We start from the raw sequence: 16,837 nt of genomic DNA, 5'->3' as shown, positions 1-16,837 counted from the left end.
CCCTAGGTCTCTATTTTTCGAAAATGCACAGCCTTGGTAGGTTTCCCTAGGTGCTGGCTGAGCTAGAGGCCAAAATCTACAGGTAGGCACTTTGCAAAAAACAGCTCTGTTTTCTGTCAAGAAATGGGATGTGTCCACGTTGCGCTTTGGGGCATTTCCTGTCGCGGGCGCTAGGCCTACCCACACAAGTGAGGTATCATTTTTATCAGGAGACTTGGGGGAATGCTGGGTGGAAGGAAATTTGTGGCTCCTCTCAGATTCCAGAACTTTCTGTCACCATAATGTGAGGAAAATGTGTTTTTTTAGCCAAATGTTGAGCTTTGCAAAGGATTCTGGGTAACAGAACCTGGTCAGAGCCCCACAAGTCACCCCATCTTGGATTCCCCTAGGTCTCTAGTTTTCAAAAATGCACAGGTTTGGTAGGTTTCCCTAGGTGCCGGCTGAGCTAGAGGCCAAAATCTACAGGTAGGCACTTTGCAAAAAACAGCTCTGTTTTCTGTCAAAAAATAGGATGTGTCCACGTTGCGCTTTGGGGCATTTCCTGTAGCGGGCACTAGGCCTACCCACACAAGTGAGGTGTCATTTTTATCGGGAGACTTGGGGGAACGCTGGGTGGAAGGAAATTTGTGCCTCCTCTCAGATTCCAGAACTTTCTGCCACAGAAATGTGAGGAACATGTGTTTTTTTAGCCAAATTTTGAGGTTTGCAAAGGATTCTGGGTAACAGAACCTGGTCAGAGCCCCACAAGTCACCCCATCTTTGATTCCCCTAGGTCTCTAGTTTTCAAAAATGCACAGGTTTGGTAGGTTTCCCTAGGTGCCGGCTGAGCTAGAGGCCAAAATCTACAGGTAGGCACTTTGCAAAAAACACCTCTGTTTCCTTTCAAAAAAATGGAATGTGTCCACGTTGCGTTTTGGGGCGTTTCCTGTCGCGGGCGCTAGGCCTACCCACACAAGTGAGGTATCATTTTTATCGGGAGACTTGGGGGAACATAGATTAGCAAAACAAGTGTTATTGCCCTTTGTCTTTCTCTACATTTTTTCCTTCCAAATATGGGAGAGTGTGTAAAAAAGACATCTATTTGAGAAATGCCCTGTAATTCACATGCTAGTATGGTCACCCCGGAATTCAGAGATGTGCAAATAACCACTGCTCCTCAGCACCTTATCTTGTGCCCTTTTTGGAAATACAAAGGTTTTCTTGATAGCTATTTTTTACTCTTTATATTTCAGCAAATGAATTGCTGTATACCCGGTATAGAATGAAAACGCACTGCAGGGTGCAGCTCATTTATTGGCTCTGGGTACCTAGGGTTCTTGATGAACCTACAAGCCCTATATATCCCCGCAACCAGAGGAGTCCAGCAGACGTAACGGTATATTGCTTTCGAAAATCTGACATTGCAGGAAAAAGTTACAGAGTAAAACGTATAGAAAAATTTATGTTTTTTTCACCTCAATTTCAATATTTTTCTTTTTCAGTTGTTATTTTCTGTAGGAAACCCTTGTAGGATCTACACAAATGACCCCTTGCTGAATCCAGTATTTTGTCTACTTTTCAGTAAATGTTTAGGTTTCTGGGATCCAGCATTGGTTTCATGCCCATTTCTGTCACTGACTGGAAGGAGGCTGAAAGCACAAAAATTTGTAAAAATGGGGTATGTCCCAGTAAAATGCCCAAATTGTGTTGAAAAATTGGGTTTTCTGATTCAAGTCTGCCTGTTCCTAAAAGCTGGGAAGCTGGTGAGTTTAGCACCGCAAACCCTTTGTTGATGCCATTTTCAGGTGAAAAACCACAAGCCATCTTCAGCAGCCACTTTTTCCAATTTGTTTGAAAAAAACGAAATTTTCACTGTATTTTGGCTAATTTCTTGGCCTCTTTCAGGGGAACCCACAAAGTCTGGGTACCTCTAGAATCCCTAGGATAGCGGAAAAAAAGGACGCAAATGTGGCTTGGTTAGCTTATGTGTACAAAAAGTTATGAGGGCCTAAGCGCAAACTGCCCCAAATAGGCAAAAAAAGGCCTGGCACAGGAGGGGGAAAAGGCCTGGCAGCGAAGGGGTTAAGAAGAGATGAGAGGCCTTACATGTTACTGTATAGGAGGGAGGATGCAATCCGTTTAATTATTGGACAACTGCCCTGGGGTTGGCAGTGGTGACTATATCAGGGAAGATGGCAGGTATTTCATTTTTTGGTAAGTACTATTGGGGTTATGATCCCATGGAAGGTGAAATATGTAGAAGAATTGTTGCTGTTTGGGCGAGGGAGAAGGGAGCAAGGTTTGATCATAGGTGTCCTATTTCCGTGGCAATGTTGAAGGACATTTTGGGGGGTTTGAACTTGGTTTGTTTTTCTGGTTGGGAGGTGGCTTTGCTTTCTTTGTGTATGTCTTGACTTTATCATGGTGCTTTTAGAGTTTCTGTGTTATTAGGAACGAGAGGATTATGTGGTCTGCAGCGACCTCAGGTAAGTCTTGTGGAGGTGGGGGTTAAGTTGTGGCTGGGATCGTCCAAAACTGATAACGTTTAAGAGGTCATGAAGTTCTATTATAAGCAACTGCTTCTCCAGATTGTCCACTTAACTGTTGTTTTTTTTACCGACGGTGAGTGAATATGTGTTTATACATGAAGATGGTTTGTTTTTAAGTTCTTTCCAATTGAAAGCAGTTTTAAGGGCTGCTTTAGGTAAGTGGGGGATATCACCAAAGGTTTATGGTACGCATTATTTTTATATTTGAGCTGCCACGGATGCTAGAAGAGAGGGGAAGAGTGATATGTGGATTGTGGATTGTGGTCATTGGCGGTCTCAGTGCTCTAAAAAATACATTGGGCTGGGTTATTCTAATGTTTAGTAGGATGTTTTACGGCTTTTAGTTTTTGCAATTTCTTCTGGTAATTTTGTTTCTCTTTTCAGGTTGTGTTGTTGGCCCTCACATTGAAAGATCGTCGGCATGGATCGCTGGTCACTCGTTTGTACGCTGAGCAGCCAAGCAAGCTAAATCAAGGCCTTTTGGTTGGCAGCTGTGACTGGATGTGGCTAGGCTGAAGATCTCTTGAGAGGGAAAGAGTGGAATGAGATGTGGGGAGCTCTTGGGTCTCCTTTCTAAGAAATTGGCATGTGGGTTTTGCTTGGATTTATTAGTTTTACATCTAGGAGATAATTACTTGGTCCAGTTATCAAGTATAGGTTTGCTCAAAGCCATGAAGTTAGATTTGATTAGGTTGAAATTGAGTTGGTCAGGTACCTGTATTTTATGGACAGAGTTGGTGCCGAGGAGATTTTGGAGAGGTGCACATAGTTTTGCAGGTATCAAAAAACAACACAGAAAGGTGAATATGTACTTGAGGGGTTTTTGTAGGCAGCAGGGCATTTCTGTTTTACATCGTACAGAGAGTGTGGATGGTGATGTAACCCTGTATAGACAGGATGGGTTGCATCTATCTTTTTCGGGTAACAAATTTTACATTTCGGAGGTAAGGCTCAAGATTGCTAAATTGTTGGGTGGAAATTTATGGGATGTTTAATTGTTAAGGAGATTATATTTAGGGTAGGGCAGGAAACGCCTCCGGGTTTTCCTGGGTGACGGAGATGAGAGACATTTCAGTGATTGGGAAAGGGTACGGAAACACCATAAGGAGAGGGCAAGGATATTGAGAAGGACCAAAGGAATGGAGGGGCAAGGGGAACAACAGGACGGGGACACTAGGACACAGGCATACCGGATTTTAGACAAGGTTGATCTGGGAAAGGTCAATGGATTTTATTAGAGGGTGGGTGTAGGGTTAGGTGGAGTTTTATGTATTAGTGAGGACATGATTTAGTTTTGTTAGGCTTTATGCCAAGGTTGTTTTATGGTTACCAGACCTGGTCTATTAAAGAGGCCTTTTGCCCCTTTATTATGTCTTAGCGTGTTGGTATTGCACCACTTGCGCCTGAGGAAGCATGTGGCACAGCTCCACCAGTTTGACAATCCTTTATTAATTAATGTTCAAAAGATGTAAGGATAAATGAAAAAGACCAGTGTGTTTCGGCCATAGCCTTCAACAGGGTCACAGAGTTCATCTGTGCAGAACGCCCATTAAAGGGAAAACCCCATCCCCACTGCTGCAAGTTTAACAACTGGGCCGCTACCTTCAACACTGTTTTCATGTCACATCTCGTTCTCCATTGCTCCACATTACATAGGATTATACATGGGACACAACCTGATAAAGCAGAATAAACATTTAATCGGCAGATGATGCTTTTTGGCTGCCTCTTCCCCTGCTGTTGAGCATTAAATCAAATCCCATCTCACGTAGAACGACACTTTCATAAACACTCGAAGGAGGCACATACTTATATCCTAACTAATAAAGTATCACATAATTACATGTCAACGTGGAAGTTGAAATTACCATTTATCGCTATCCTCGCACAAAATATAATACACCAAATCAAATGAGACATCATCAAGGTGAACTTTCAAGTGCACTTATTCTAGAACATTTCCTGACAAAGTATCAAATTCCACCTAACACAAGAAAAAAACACCGTGGCACCCCACAACATCACAAAACTCTGTGGAATCTCATGTCAGTTGACACCTACATCTTCCAAAGTGCAACACCTTCCTCCTAAAGTGCTAAACGTGATTTGTGGAAAAAAACCTACACAGAACACGTGATAAAGTTGTTGTTCCCACCGTGCTCGACATCTATATATGCTATCAAGTGCGGACACCTCATTTTAAAGTGCTTATCATGCTGTGCAGTTGTGAATACGAAATTTCCTAGCTATCGTGAAGGAAAGTTTCAATTCTATTAAGGACACGGAGGCGAGGATTATGCAGATCTTTCTTCACTTTTTATTAAACAGCAAGTTCAAAGTTAAACAAAACATGAACAAAAAAACTACAAGTTCCATGAGCCCGCCGCCATGGTAACGAGTATCCAATGAGGTGCACTCCTTCACGTTGGTATAAATATCCCGAAATGCGTCACACTTCCTCGACTTCACTGCGGAAGGAATCCTGGTAGAGTCAATTGGTCGTAGTTTCGGAACCTACCAAAAAAGGTATAATTAGATGCAAATCCGATAAAACACAGACACATACCGACTGCAATAAAGTCATGAACCTTAAAATACCTCTAAATAGAATGTGATTACATCTGAATCAAGTACTACATGATGTATTTAGAATATGATCAGAATAACAATAAACAAATGTATAAACTCAAGTATACTACCTTGCTACGCAGGTAGATGTAATCGGGAGGGGACATACCAGCGTAATGCATGTGGGTGGGATAATCCTCGCCTCCGTGTCCTTAATAGAATTGAAACTTTCCTTCACGATAGCTAGGAAATTTCGTATTCTATCACAGGACCGGAGGCGAGGATTATGCAAGTTTAAAGCTTACTCACCACTAGTGCGGCTGCTCCATGAATTGGTTTAAAGTAAAACTTCTTAAAAGTAGACTCTGAAGACCAATCAGCAGCATGCATGATGTCCTCCAATCTGCCCCCCACTTGTATGGCTTTGGAAGCCATAGCTCCCCGAGTAGAATGGGCGTCAAAAACTTGAACATCTACTCCTGCCTCAGAGAGAATCCATCGAATCCATCTGGCAATGGAAGGGGAAGAAACCGCCTTGAACGGTTTCTTTATAGAAATCAACAATTGATTCACACCTGGAGGTCTACAAGAACTGGTCACTTCCTCATATACTTTGAGACATCGAACCACACATAGCTTCGGGGAATCAGGAAAAGCGGGATAGGATACCGACCTGGTATTAGACTTTGTCCTCCTTGCAATAGTAAACGTGACTCCCTCTGGAGTAAAGACACGAGCGGAAACATCCAATGCTCTGATATCGGACACTCGCTTACAGGAAATGAGGCAGAGAAGCATGGCTAATTTGGCCGACAATTCTTTCAGTGACAAATATTGGTTGTCCCGCCAAGAGGACAAGAGATTAAGAACTAAGTTCACGTCCCAGAGCTCCGAATATCTGGGTTGCGGAGGTCTGGAGAGTCTAATACCCTTAAGAAGTTTACAAATCCAGGGATGCTCCCCGATCGGGAGATTGTTAAGGGGAGGGTGGCCCGCGGAGATGGCCGAACGAAAAGAATTGATAGTGCGATACGCTAAGCCAGATTCCCCTAATTCTGCAAGGAAATTGATGATGTCGGTAATACTGGCCCCCATGGGATCGCAGTGTTTGCCCACACACCAGCGAGACCATCTATTCCATGCAGATCTATATCGTTTGCATGTACCAGGGGCCCAGGCCTGTGCGATGAAGTTATTAGCTTCCTGCGAAAGTCGGTTGTCTTGCCAACGATGCCGGAAATCTTCCAAGCTATGAGGGAAAGATGACCTTGAAGGACCAGAGGGTGATAGAAACCCGACGGATTCAGGAGTATTGAGGGAAAATCCGGGAGGCGAAGAGGACACTCGCACGAGAGTTCCAGCAGAGTCGGGAACCACGGCTGTGACCTCCACCAGGGGGTTATTAGAATCACCGTCGCCTCTTGGCGGCGAACCTGAGCCGCAACCCGCGGAATAAGAAGAAACGGGGGAAAAGCATAACCCTGAAGGGTACCCCAATGTTGGAGAAACGCATCTACTGCCGCCGCTCCCGGATCCGGACGCCAGCTGAAGTATAGGGGAAGTTGAGCATTCCAACGAGACGCAAAGAGATCCACTGAACAGGGACCCCAACGATCCATGATCGGCTGAAAAACCGAGCGATGTAGTCGCCAATCGCTGGGATCCTGGAGAAACCGAGAATTCCAGTCTGCCCATACATTCTGGGTTCCCGGAAGATACTCTGCTGTGACTGAGATTTGGTGTTGAAGGCAAAAATGCCAAAAATCCTTCGCCAGTTCCGCTAGGGCTCTTGATCTTGTTCCCCCTAAACGATTTATGTATTGTACCACCGAAACGTTGTCCATCCGTAGTAGAACTACACATGAGACTTTGTCTCTCGTGAGAGATTTGATCGCAAAAGATCCCGCCAGGAGTTCCAGGCAGTTGATATGCATGGTTAGTTCCTGCGGGGTCCAGCGTCCCCCGAACGAAATATCTCCGCAACGAGCCCCCCATCCCTGGCGACTGGCGTCTGACTCGATCACCAGATCCGGGGCTGCTCCAAAAATGGCCCTGCCATTCCATGCCTCCATGTGGTCCAGCCACCAAAACAACTCCGTCCTTGCCTCTGGAGACAGGGAGATCAACTCGGAGTACGTTACCCCTCGGCGAAGGTGAAACGCTTTCAAGCGTTGCAGGGCTCTGTAGTGTAGGGGACCCGGAAAAATGGCCTGAATCGAAGAGGAAAGCAGGCCGACCACCCTGGCTAACTGACGTAGTGAAATGTGGTCTCGTCGAAGGACTTTCTCAGTTCCTTCTTTATCTTGGAAATCTTCGGCGTCGGGAGACTGAGAGACGCCGATCGGGAATCCACTAGAAACCCTAGGAAGACTAACGATTGAGTCGGAGTAAGTTGCGACTTCTGTTGGTTGATCACGAAACCAAGGTCCTGGAAAAGCGCAATAGTTGTGTTCAGATTGAACATCAACTGAGACCTGGACTGGTCCATCAAAAGGAGGTCGTCCAGATAAATTATGAGGCGTATGCCTAGCAACCTCAGTTTTTCCACTATTGGTTTGAGAAGTTTTGTGAAGCACCAAGGTGCTGATGACAGGCCGAAGGGGAGTGTGGTGAATTCGAACATCTGGCCGTTCCATACGAATTGCAGGAATCTGCGATGGGGCGGAAAAATAGGGACTGTGAGGTACGCGTCTTTGAGATCCAGACGAACCATCCAGTCTCCTTGTAAGAGGAGGTCGCGGAGCATGTGAATACCCTCCATCTTGAAATGTCTGTAAACCACCCATTCGTTGAATGCCCGAAGGTTGATAACGGGACGAAACCCCTTGTCCTTCTTCTCCACCAAAAAGATGTTGCTTACGAAACCTGTGGGGTGAAGGGAAGTGAAGGAAATGGCTCCCTTGTGGAGAAGGGCCTGAACCTCTAACTCTATGAGCTCTGAGTTTTCTGCCGAGAACACGATGGGCGGAGGCAGTTTCTCCTGAAGTGGGGTACCCCAGAATTCTATCTGAAAACCTGAGACAGTTTGGAGAACCCATGCGTCGGAGGTAATGCGCCTCCAATTGTCCTTGAAAAACCTCAATCTCCCTCCAAAATTTTTTGGGGAAAAAGGGATAAGCCTCACCAGAGGGACCTCCAGGGGCGTTAGATGCTCCTCGCGTTTTTCTGGACCCTCTGCCTCTTCCCCTGCCTCTGTTGGGGAAGAAAGTTCCTTGTCTGCCGTCTCTCCAACCGTTGTTCCGGAAGGAACTGGGGCCTTGCTGGAAAGGACGGCCGGAAGAGCGACCCCTGCCTCGCCCGGCCCCGCCAAAAACCTTATTGGGGAAAATCTTTTTAATGGAAGATTGCGCTTTATCCAAAGCCGAAAACGTAGCCACAAATTTTCCTAATTCTTTGACAAAAGGGTCGCCAAATAAATTGCCTTGGGCAACAGCCCCTGCCTCCGAGTTAGATAGTTCCCCTAATTTGGGGTCAATTTTGATCAATAAAGACCTGCGTCTTTCTGCAGAGATGGCACAGTTCGCGTTGCCCAGGAGACAAACAGCTCTCTGAGCCCATCCTGCGATGATGTCCGTCTGTAGGGGAGTGTTTGCTTGCTTGGCACGCTCCGCCAATTGAATAATCTGTGTGAGGAGACCTAAGACATCAAGAAGTTTATCTTGACATGCTCTCCAGGAGCGGTCAATCCCTTTTTTGGGATCCTTGGTATACTTGGCAAAAAACGTACACATTTTAGGGTCAATATCAGGTGTAAAAGCGACCTTATCCGATAAAGACGGGCGTGGGCACTCCGCCCTTAGCCGAGCCCGCACCTCCTTGTCCAGAGGTTGCCTAATTTTGCTGGCGACATACTCAGCCACCTTGTGGTCTGGGCGCCACTCCGAAGAACGCGGATGGTAGATACCCTCCGGCTCAAACATATCGGAGTCAGAATCAGCGTGATCCGAAGGATCTGGTAGGGTAGCCCCAGGGCGCCAAGGGCGACCTGAGTCGTCATCCAAAGATGATGAGTCCTCATCTGAACCTCTCATGAAGCCTTTGGGGGATCCCAAATCAGGGATCCATAGGTGGTGAAGCTTGTCACCCATTACCCCGGGCAAACGGCCCTCCCGGGAGGGTAAGCGCGTATGCGCGCGCGCACTCTTGGGATGGGATAAAAACTCACCCTCCTCCAGGTGCCCCGCGTCGCGCTTGCGCAGTTTCCTGGGAGCCGAAAGGGTAGAGGAATCACCCTCCGCTCCCGTCACACCAAACATGCCCGTACCTCTGGACACCTGTTCAGTAAGTTTAGCTACAGTATCCCTAAGAGGGGCTAAAGCGTGAGAAATAGCCTGTGAAAACAAAGTGTCCACCCCGGGGGGGAGGGTACGGTGAGAGGAACCCTCACCTGGGGACATGTTGGTAAAAGGTTCATTCTCTTGAGAAGATTGCATAATGAGGACTGGACAGAGTGTACACCCAACAAAAAATATGATATATAGGGTAAATCCCTACCCTCTCTGTCACTGTAAATGCAAGAAATTAATGTCTTCCCTAATGGGGTAAACCTTACCCAAATGGGTGTCACAGGTAGGGACAAAACTGTACCAAAGGTACAAACGTGTTATTGAGGGCAAACCCTCAATTTGGAAAGAAAAAAGAACAAACGCGAGGCGCGAGCGCCGAGCGCTGAGAGCTACACGCTCTCCGAGAAAAACAGCGTGCGCGCGCCCTCTAATGGGCCCGACGTGTATTTAAACACGCCGAAGGTGAAAGAGAAATGAAAAACGCTCGAGCGGAACGTCCGTTCCGGAGCGCTCGTACTAAACGAAATAACACGGACAATGCAATTTAGCAGAAACGCGCCAAGGCAATAAACAGAACTCCCAACCGGAGGCAGAAAAAAGGCACTTATCTGGCTCGCAGCAGTGAAGAAAGAGGAAGTGTGACGCATTTCGGGATATTTATACCAACGTGAAGGAGTGCACCTCATTGGATACTCGTTACCATGGCGGCGGGCTCATGGAACTTGTAGTTTTTTTGTTCATGTTTTGTTTAACTTTGAACTTGCTGTTTAATAAAAAGTGAAGAAAGATCTGCATAATCCTCGCCTCCGGTCCTGTGATAGAATCCTGGAGTGCTTGCTCTTCTCTTTGCCTGAAGCAATTGTCTATACACACACACACACACACACACACGCGTATGTCTATTTCAACAGGCGCCTATAAAGTCTGAAAAAACATGTATCTTTTTTCTTTCAGGCAACGTAGGAGGTCAGATGTAAACATAGCCTTGTAAACGTGTGCCTCTATATATAGGCGTACATTTACAAGCCCACGGTTACATATATTAGCTATGGCAAGACCTCCACCACGAACACCTCTGCCCTCCTTCCCGCTGCCTTCCCTCTGCTAAGCGCATGCAGCCGACCTCCTCCTGTGCTGCCCGAAATAAAAAAGATAAATTATATACGTTATTTTTGGGTTTAGAGGGGCCAGGGATGCTTTTCAATTCTCGTTTGCAGGATGAGTTGTCACAAAAATTATCGGGATATGTTTTCAAAATTAGGAAAAGCATTTGGACAGTCCTCTGAAAACCGGGACTGTGCATGGAAATCCGGGACGCATGGTCACCCTGCCGATCAACATTAAATTGAGGTATGTTGCATGCCTATAGTCGAGATTTGTTTCCTAAACCTGCACTGACACATCCTCTAACTTCCTTGCGGCGTTCCACGTCCTCCTGTTTCCTATGAGAAGCGGAAATGGGAGGCGAGTCGGAAGTCCGCTGGAAGTTTACTTCCCAGACCATTAACAATAACAGATCCTGTTGCTCTCAATGAAATAGTCACGTGCTGATGGCTGTAACAAAGCCACCTGTCCGTAAACACTGAGAGCACCTGGTTTTAAAACCAGCCCTTATTTTACCACGCAGACCTCGCCAGCAAATGCGCATTGTTTAGAGGAGCCTATTTTCCATTACCTAGGGTCAGCGGCAAGACTAAGATGTTGCCACAGAATGGAAAGATTGTTTCCTCTTTCGGTTTTCACTGGGGTGAGGAAAAGATGGGCGAATCGAGAAATACTGACGTTTAAGTGGCCATTAGGGACAACTGGCTGTTCAAAAGGAATTGCGCTACTGTTTTTTTTAGCAAAAAAAAATCACGAGAATTGTAATTTACACAGCCCTGGTAGGAAGATGGAGCTAGCCTCTCACTGGACTTAGGGTAAACGGAATGGAGCTGACAAGGCTAGTGCGTATACATTTGTTTCCAGCGCTGCGAGCGGGGCCGAGTTTGCCGCACTCTGCTTTTTGAGGGACACCACGGAGAAGAGCGGGTGCTTCTCAAATAAATACGTAAATTAAGCAGAAGGCAGCAATCTGAGCGAATAACAAGATATACTTACTCGTGCCAGGCTGGCAGACGAAGAAGGGGCGAACACTGTCCGGCGGTTCACGGCTCTCGCAGCTATGCCCTAGTGCGGCTTACAGTGTCTGGCCACCTAACTCCCCGGTTAATTGGGCTCGTGTCAGCAACAGAGAGAGGAGGGGAGGTCGTGGCTGCCTGCTGCCGGCGTTGGGCTGCTGTCACTGCTGGAGCTCAGGTTTCCAGCAGCCCGCCTGCCTGCTGCAGGAGCTCTCACAGGACGCGGCCTGCAGCAACTTGTTTCAGGATTAGAGTGGCTGGCGCTGAGGAGGGGTGCTTATGACTTGAACTGCCTTTTACTGAGATATTTCTTTGTCTCTCCCCCCCCCCCCCCCACCACGATGCGGAAGGAGACCAGGGCAGGGCAGAGCTGGATGAAGATCAAGGGATTTTACAAGGCGATAAATCAAGTAACCTACTGATGTTTTGGGATACAAGAGGTCTGTTTTTGGGAGGAGATTGCATCCTTCCTCTCTGCTTTTCAAACTATAGTGTATCGCCAAGTTTCGGTATAAGGAGATGTTTGAGATCCGATGGTTTCTACAGTGATTAAGTGTACGAGGGTTGAAGCTGAACAGTAAAAAAAATGGGAGTAATCACACTAGAGCTACATAGATGATATCCCTCAACACATGACTGTGTTAATACGCAGTTTCAGAGTAATTAACCTCCCTTTTAATGCAAGTCAGTAAGTTTACTGTCTGATAGGTTAAAATCTTCACAATATATTCGCATCAGTACATTAAGAGTAAGAAAAAGAAAAAATGATGTTACATAAACAGCAAAAGTAATCGCTAAAAACGAGGCAAACTAAAATACCGTGTTGTCTTAGCCCTGGAGACATAAGTACAAGTTAAAATAACTTGATTATGGTCGTCAACACCTCAGGAAATAAAATGCATTGGAAGAGCTAAGAAATGTGCGTGCAAACATCGTGTTGACAGCTTCAACATTCTGTCTTTTGGTCAATTCCAAATGCAGTTTGGCAAAAGTTACGACTCATTAAAAATTATTTGATCTAAAGTGCATGAAGAAGTATACGTACAAACATGGGCAACACCTCAAAAGTAGATCGACATTATTTAAATCATAAGAACCATACAGGGCAAAACACATTGGAGAAATAAAACTATGCGAGCAATAGTAACAGTTATATCGGCGTTGTCTTAAACCTTACATCTCCTCACAATTTATCTTATTACAGTGAAAAGAATGCATTCAAGTTGAGATACATTTGTGGAGGTTTGAGCTGCGTTTGCAGTCATGACAGAATATTACAAATGCAGGTTGACAAAATTACTAACCTGCAAAGTGGAAAGTAAAGTGCAAAAAGGAGATATATACAGTCGTAATAACGACGATTTTAGCAGCATTGTCTCGAGACTAGTGCCATATATGTAATTCAACATTGTTTGAGTCAATAAAGCCATACAAGGTAAGAGGTGTTAGGGAGATAAAACTATACATGAAGTGGTGACGATTTTAGCAGCATTGTCTTAAACTTAACATCACAAGTTTCACTCTCATAATAGGAAAGAACTTGGAGATTCTTGCTAAGTCCATCAGAATCATGCATGTATAGATATAATAATAAACAGCCTTTTAAATGATCTTATTCCTTGCTGGAAAAATATTGGCCTTAATAAGAGACATTCATGGGGTAACAATTTGGGGCAGCAACACAATAATTGGGTTATAGACTTCTTGGCCTTGTTGCACAGCTTACACACCTGTAAGCCTTATGCTTGTGTTTTCCAGTGTTTTCTAAACTCACTAATTGGCAATGTGAGGAGCCTGGTGGTCAAAATGTTCCCAAGGGCCTGCCTCCCCAGAGCAGCTTTCAAGTATGGCTGACATATTGTGTCCACATTTGAATTATATAAACTCAAAGCACCCGGAATGTGAATACTTATGGACAGGTCTTTATCCTTTGAAAGAATCCTGCCTTGTTTATTTAGGCTCTTTAATATTCGTGGAGTTAGAACTTGCTCAGTTATGCCCTCCTCAATAGTAGTAAATGTTGTTATGGTGCTAAATAGTGGGACCAGGCACCGTGTCTGTCATTAAAAATGATATCAAGAGCGTGTTTCATTGAACCAGTATCATCCATAATTATGTGGCTGTAGTACTTAATAATGTCTTCTTTAGAGTCCATATTCACATTTGTAAGTCCACATTGTAGCCAGATCAATGTACAATTTGTATGTTTTGGGAGCCCAAAACATTTCCTGTAGGCAGCTGTATGACAGTGTTCCAGAATGTCTGAGTTTTCCAGGATGTGCAAGATGCCTGCAACTTATTGTGGGCAATAGTTTGGCTTTGGATTACTGTGCGTATCCCATCCACAGTTGTGCATTAGAACTTGCGATGTAGTTTAGCTAAGGAGAATGTAGTATTGGCTGATTTTGCCTCTATTGCTCTTGTTTGAAGAGAGGCTTTGCCCAAATGCGACAAAAGATAGTTATATTTATTTGACAAGGCAATGCCCATGTGTCCAATGTTCCATGTCACCTGCAGTTTTTTTACTTGTTGACCAAAAATAAGAATTTTTACTTTTATAGAGTTGACCAATAAATGACCAATAACGAAAGGTCATGTACGAAGGGAGGGGATGCCTCTAAAAATGGGCGATGATTTGGGGAAAGTAGAATGAACACAGAGACAATGAATGTACAGAAATTACCGAGTGTAGTGTCGAGGTATTATCTGCTGATCATCATGTTAATTTGGGAAGTGTGGGAGTGGTGGGGGAGGAAATTATTGAAAACACAGACGATTGTGGTAGGATGGATCAATGTCTCTGTCTATCTACATTATTGTATGGCAGTGTATGGCTCTTTTGGCTTCTCTTTTGCTGTATTGCTCTCATGTTAGTAATAATAAACAGAACTATAAAAAAGTAATTGACCAATAAAGAATTTGCTGTGTTATAGATATGTAGGATATTCAGAGTCCTTCTCATTTCAGCTCGAGTATGGGCTAGAATTTCCAAGTCATTGGTGTACTGAATGATGGGAAACTTGAATGATCCGAGCCTAGGGGGATACAGGTTCCCCATCATAAGTGCCTGGCCCAAGTCTGCTGTGTACAGGTTAAACAATATTGGTGCAATAACGCACCTCTGCTTCAAGCCCTTGTTGGTGTAGATTTTTGAAGTGGTATAAGATTGAGTTAGATTAACCTGGATCCAGGTATCTGGGTATAGGGCAATTAGAGATCCCCATGCAGCAAGTTTAGCCCATAATGTTCTTCGGTCAATAGCATCAAAGGCCATTCTGTAATTTATGAAGCTCATATATAGCGAGCTGGCACCTTTATTTATCAATCAGATATGACAGAACAATGACATTATCTATTGTGGAAGCCTTAGGGCAGAAGGCAGTTTGGCGATATGGTATTATGTTGTTAGTAGTGACCCAGTGTTTTAGCTCACGCAAAAGCAGCTTGGCGAATGCTTTCCCTTCCGCTTCCAACAAGGCAATTAGTCTGTAATTTTCTGGAGCTGTGTTATCGCCTTTTTTATGGCTAAGATATAATGTAGGGATGTAGGGAGTTAAAAGTTTCTCCTGGGAACCCAAGACGAATTATCTTTATTATGGGGCCTAAAGATAAAGTTAAGAAGTAATTGTGATAAATGGGAATTGGTATTATTCCTATTTTAAGAAAGGTCTGCATGTTTCTGCCCTCACAAATGCTAATATAGGTCAAGAACTTTCTTCAGATCTAGGATCCAGACTATAAAGCTTACTCTGTCTCCAAAAGTAATATTTAATTTAAAGACAATCATTCAACTGTATGTTATTCATGCAGTGTTCATACCTAACATGGTTGATACTTTTTGTTTTAGCAACCTACTGGGAGAAAAGGTAAGTACAAACATGATTAATAATGGACACACATATGGGACGAGTCACCTCTTGCATGCCCTTTGTGCTTGTGAAACACTGCAAGCATTTTTGCCATAGTGAAGGACTTCATCTCACCCCTGCAAGCTCCACGACCATCAGCCCATCACGCGACCTCTGCACACAACACTTCCACTACTTCAGCACCCAATCAACAACATCTACAACCACTTTGCTCCCCAACTGGACCCATCCACTCTCACCACCTTCCAACACGATGAGTCGAGACCCAGGTAAGCTGCAACAACCTACTGGCCCTTCATAAACATGACCAAACCTGTATCGACCATGGACTCCATTTTCTCAAGAGTCCCATTGAATCAATGCCTTTGCTTCATCTTCACCAAAAGATTTGGACCCCATCTGAACCGCATACACACCACAACTCCATGACTCCCTCCCTACAGTCACCTTCCTGGAGCCCTAGAAACACATTACCATACTGCCCCTTCTGAAGAAACCCTTAGCAAGCCTGAATCTCTGGCAAACTACTGATGGATCTCATTGCTTCCCTACCTAAAGTCCTGAAAAAAATTAATCAACCAACGACTGGCTGCATACCTCAATAACAACCATCCCCTCTACCCCTCTCAGTCTGGTCTCAGGCCTAGCCATGCCCATTGTTGACACAGATTACATCCTACCGATCATAGGCTGGGAAGACACTGCAGCACTCATCCTAATTGACCTCTCAGCCACACTTACCACCATCTTCCACCCCATCATCATCTAACACCTCGACAAAGCCAGCATTCAGGGATTCCCTGGCCAGTCATTCAACTTCTTCCCCATAGGACACCTCCAGTCGGTCAGTCTGGCACCATACACCCGTGCTGCAGTCAACCTCATCTGCGAAGCCCCCCCCAAGGATCTTCACTGAACCCCCACACTGTTCACTGCCTACCTCGCACTACTCGCTAACATCATCCAAACTCACAGAATCCGCAACATCCTGTACACAGATGACACCTTATCCTCTCCCTTGCTGACAACACTCCCTACACATGAACTAGGTTTATCACCTGCATTTCCAAAGTCGCCAGCTGGATAAAGGCTCAACTCAGAAAAAAATGAGGTTATTCTCTTCAGAAAAGGACTTTAGCCAGTCAAACTCAGACCTGTATCCATTGTGCCCAATCAATGCCACATACCTAGGTATACTGATAGACAATCATCATCTCAATTCGTGCTCAGACTGTCACCCCACATGCACATCTCCACACATTTTAAAGACCTCCACTGGGTCCCTGTCCACAAATGTGCACTCTTCAGCCTCTTCACAGACACATACATTGCCCTATACAGTCTAGGCCCCACACACTTTAACGGCCACATTGATTTTCGCACACTGATCAGGAACCTCAGCTCACACTTCTTCTGTGACTGGCCACAGGTGCAAATAAGTGTTAGATAACTACTCTTGATATTCA

At 45.0% G+C, this 16,837-nt stretch overlaps 1 protein-coding gene across 1 annotated transcript in view; it reads right to left on the bottom strand.

The window, feature by feature from the left end:
- The window catches only part of TDRP (testis development related protein), a 430,472-nt gene extending 418,706 nt beyond the window's left edge, over positions 1 to 11,766 (bottom strand). The window contains exon 1 of the mRNA XM_069235830.1: positions 11,483 to 11,766. The gene's annotated coding sequence lies outside the window, so the exon portion shown is untranslated. The remainder of the gene's footprint in view (positions 1 to 11,482) is intronic.
- Between the last annotated feature and the right edge of the window lie 5,071 nt (positions 11,767 to 16,837).

The sequence above is a fragment of the Pleurodeles waltl genome, chromosome 5, assembly GCF_031143425.1.
Source record: "Pleurodeles waltl isolate 20211129_DDA chromosome 5, aPleWal1.hap1.20221129, whole genome shotgun sequence".
Lineage (NCBI taxonomy): Eukaryota > Metazoa > Chordata > Amphibia > Caudata > Salamandridae > Pleurodeles > Pleurodeles waltl.
The sequence above is the reverse complement of the archived record's forward strand: the minus strand, read 5'-3'. Positions and strand labels throughout refer to the sequence as shown.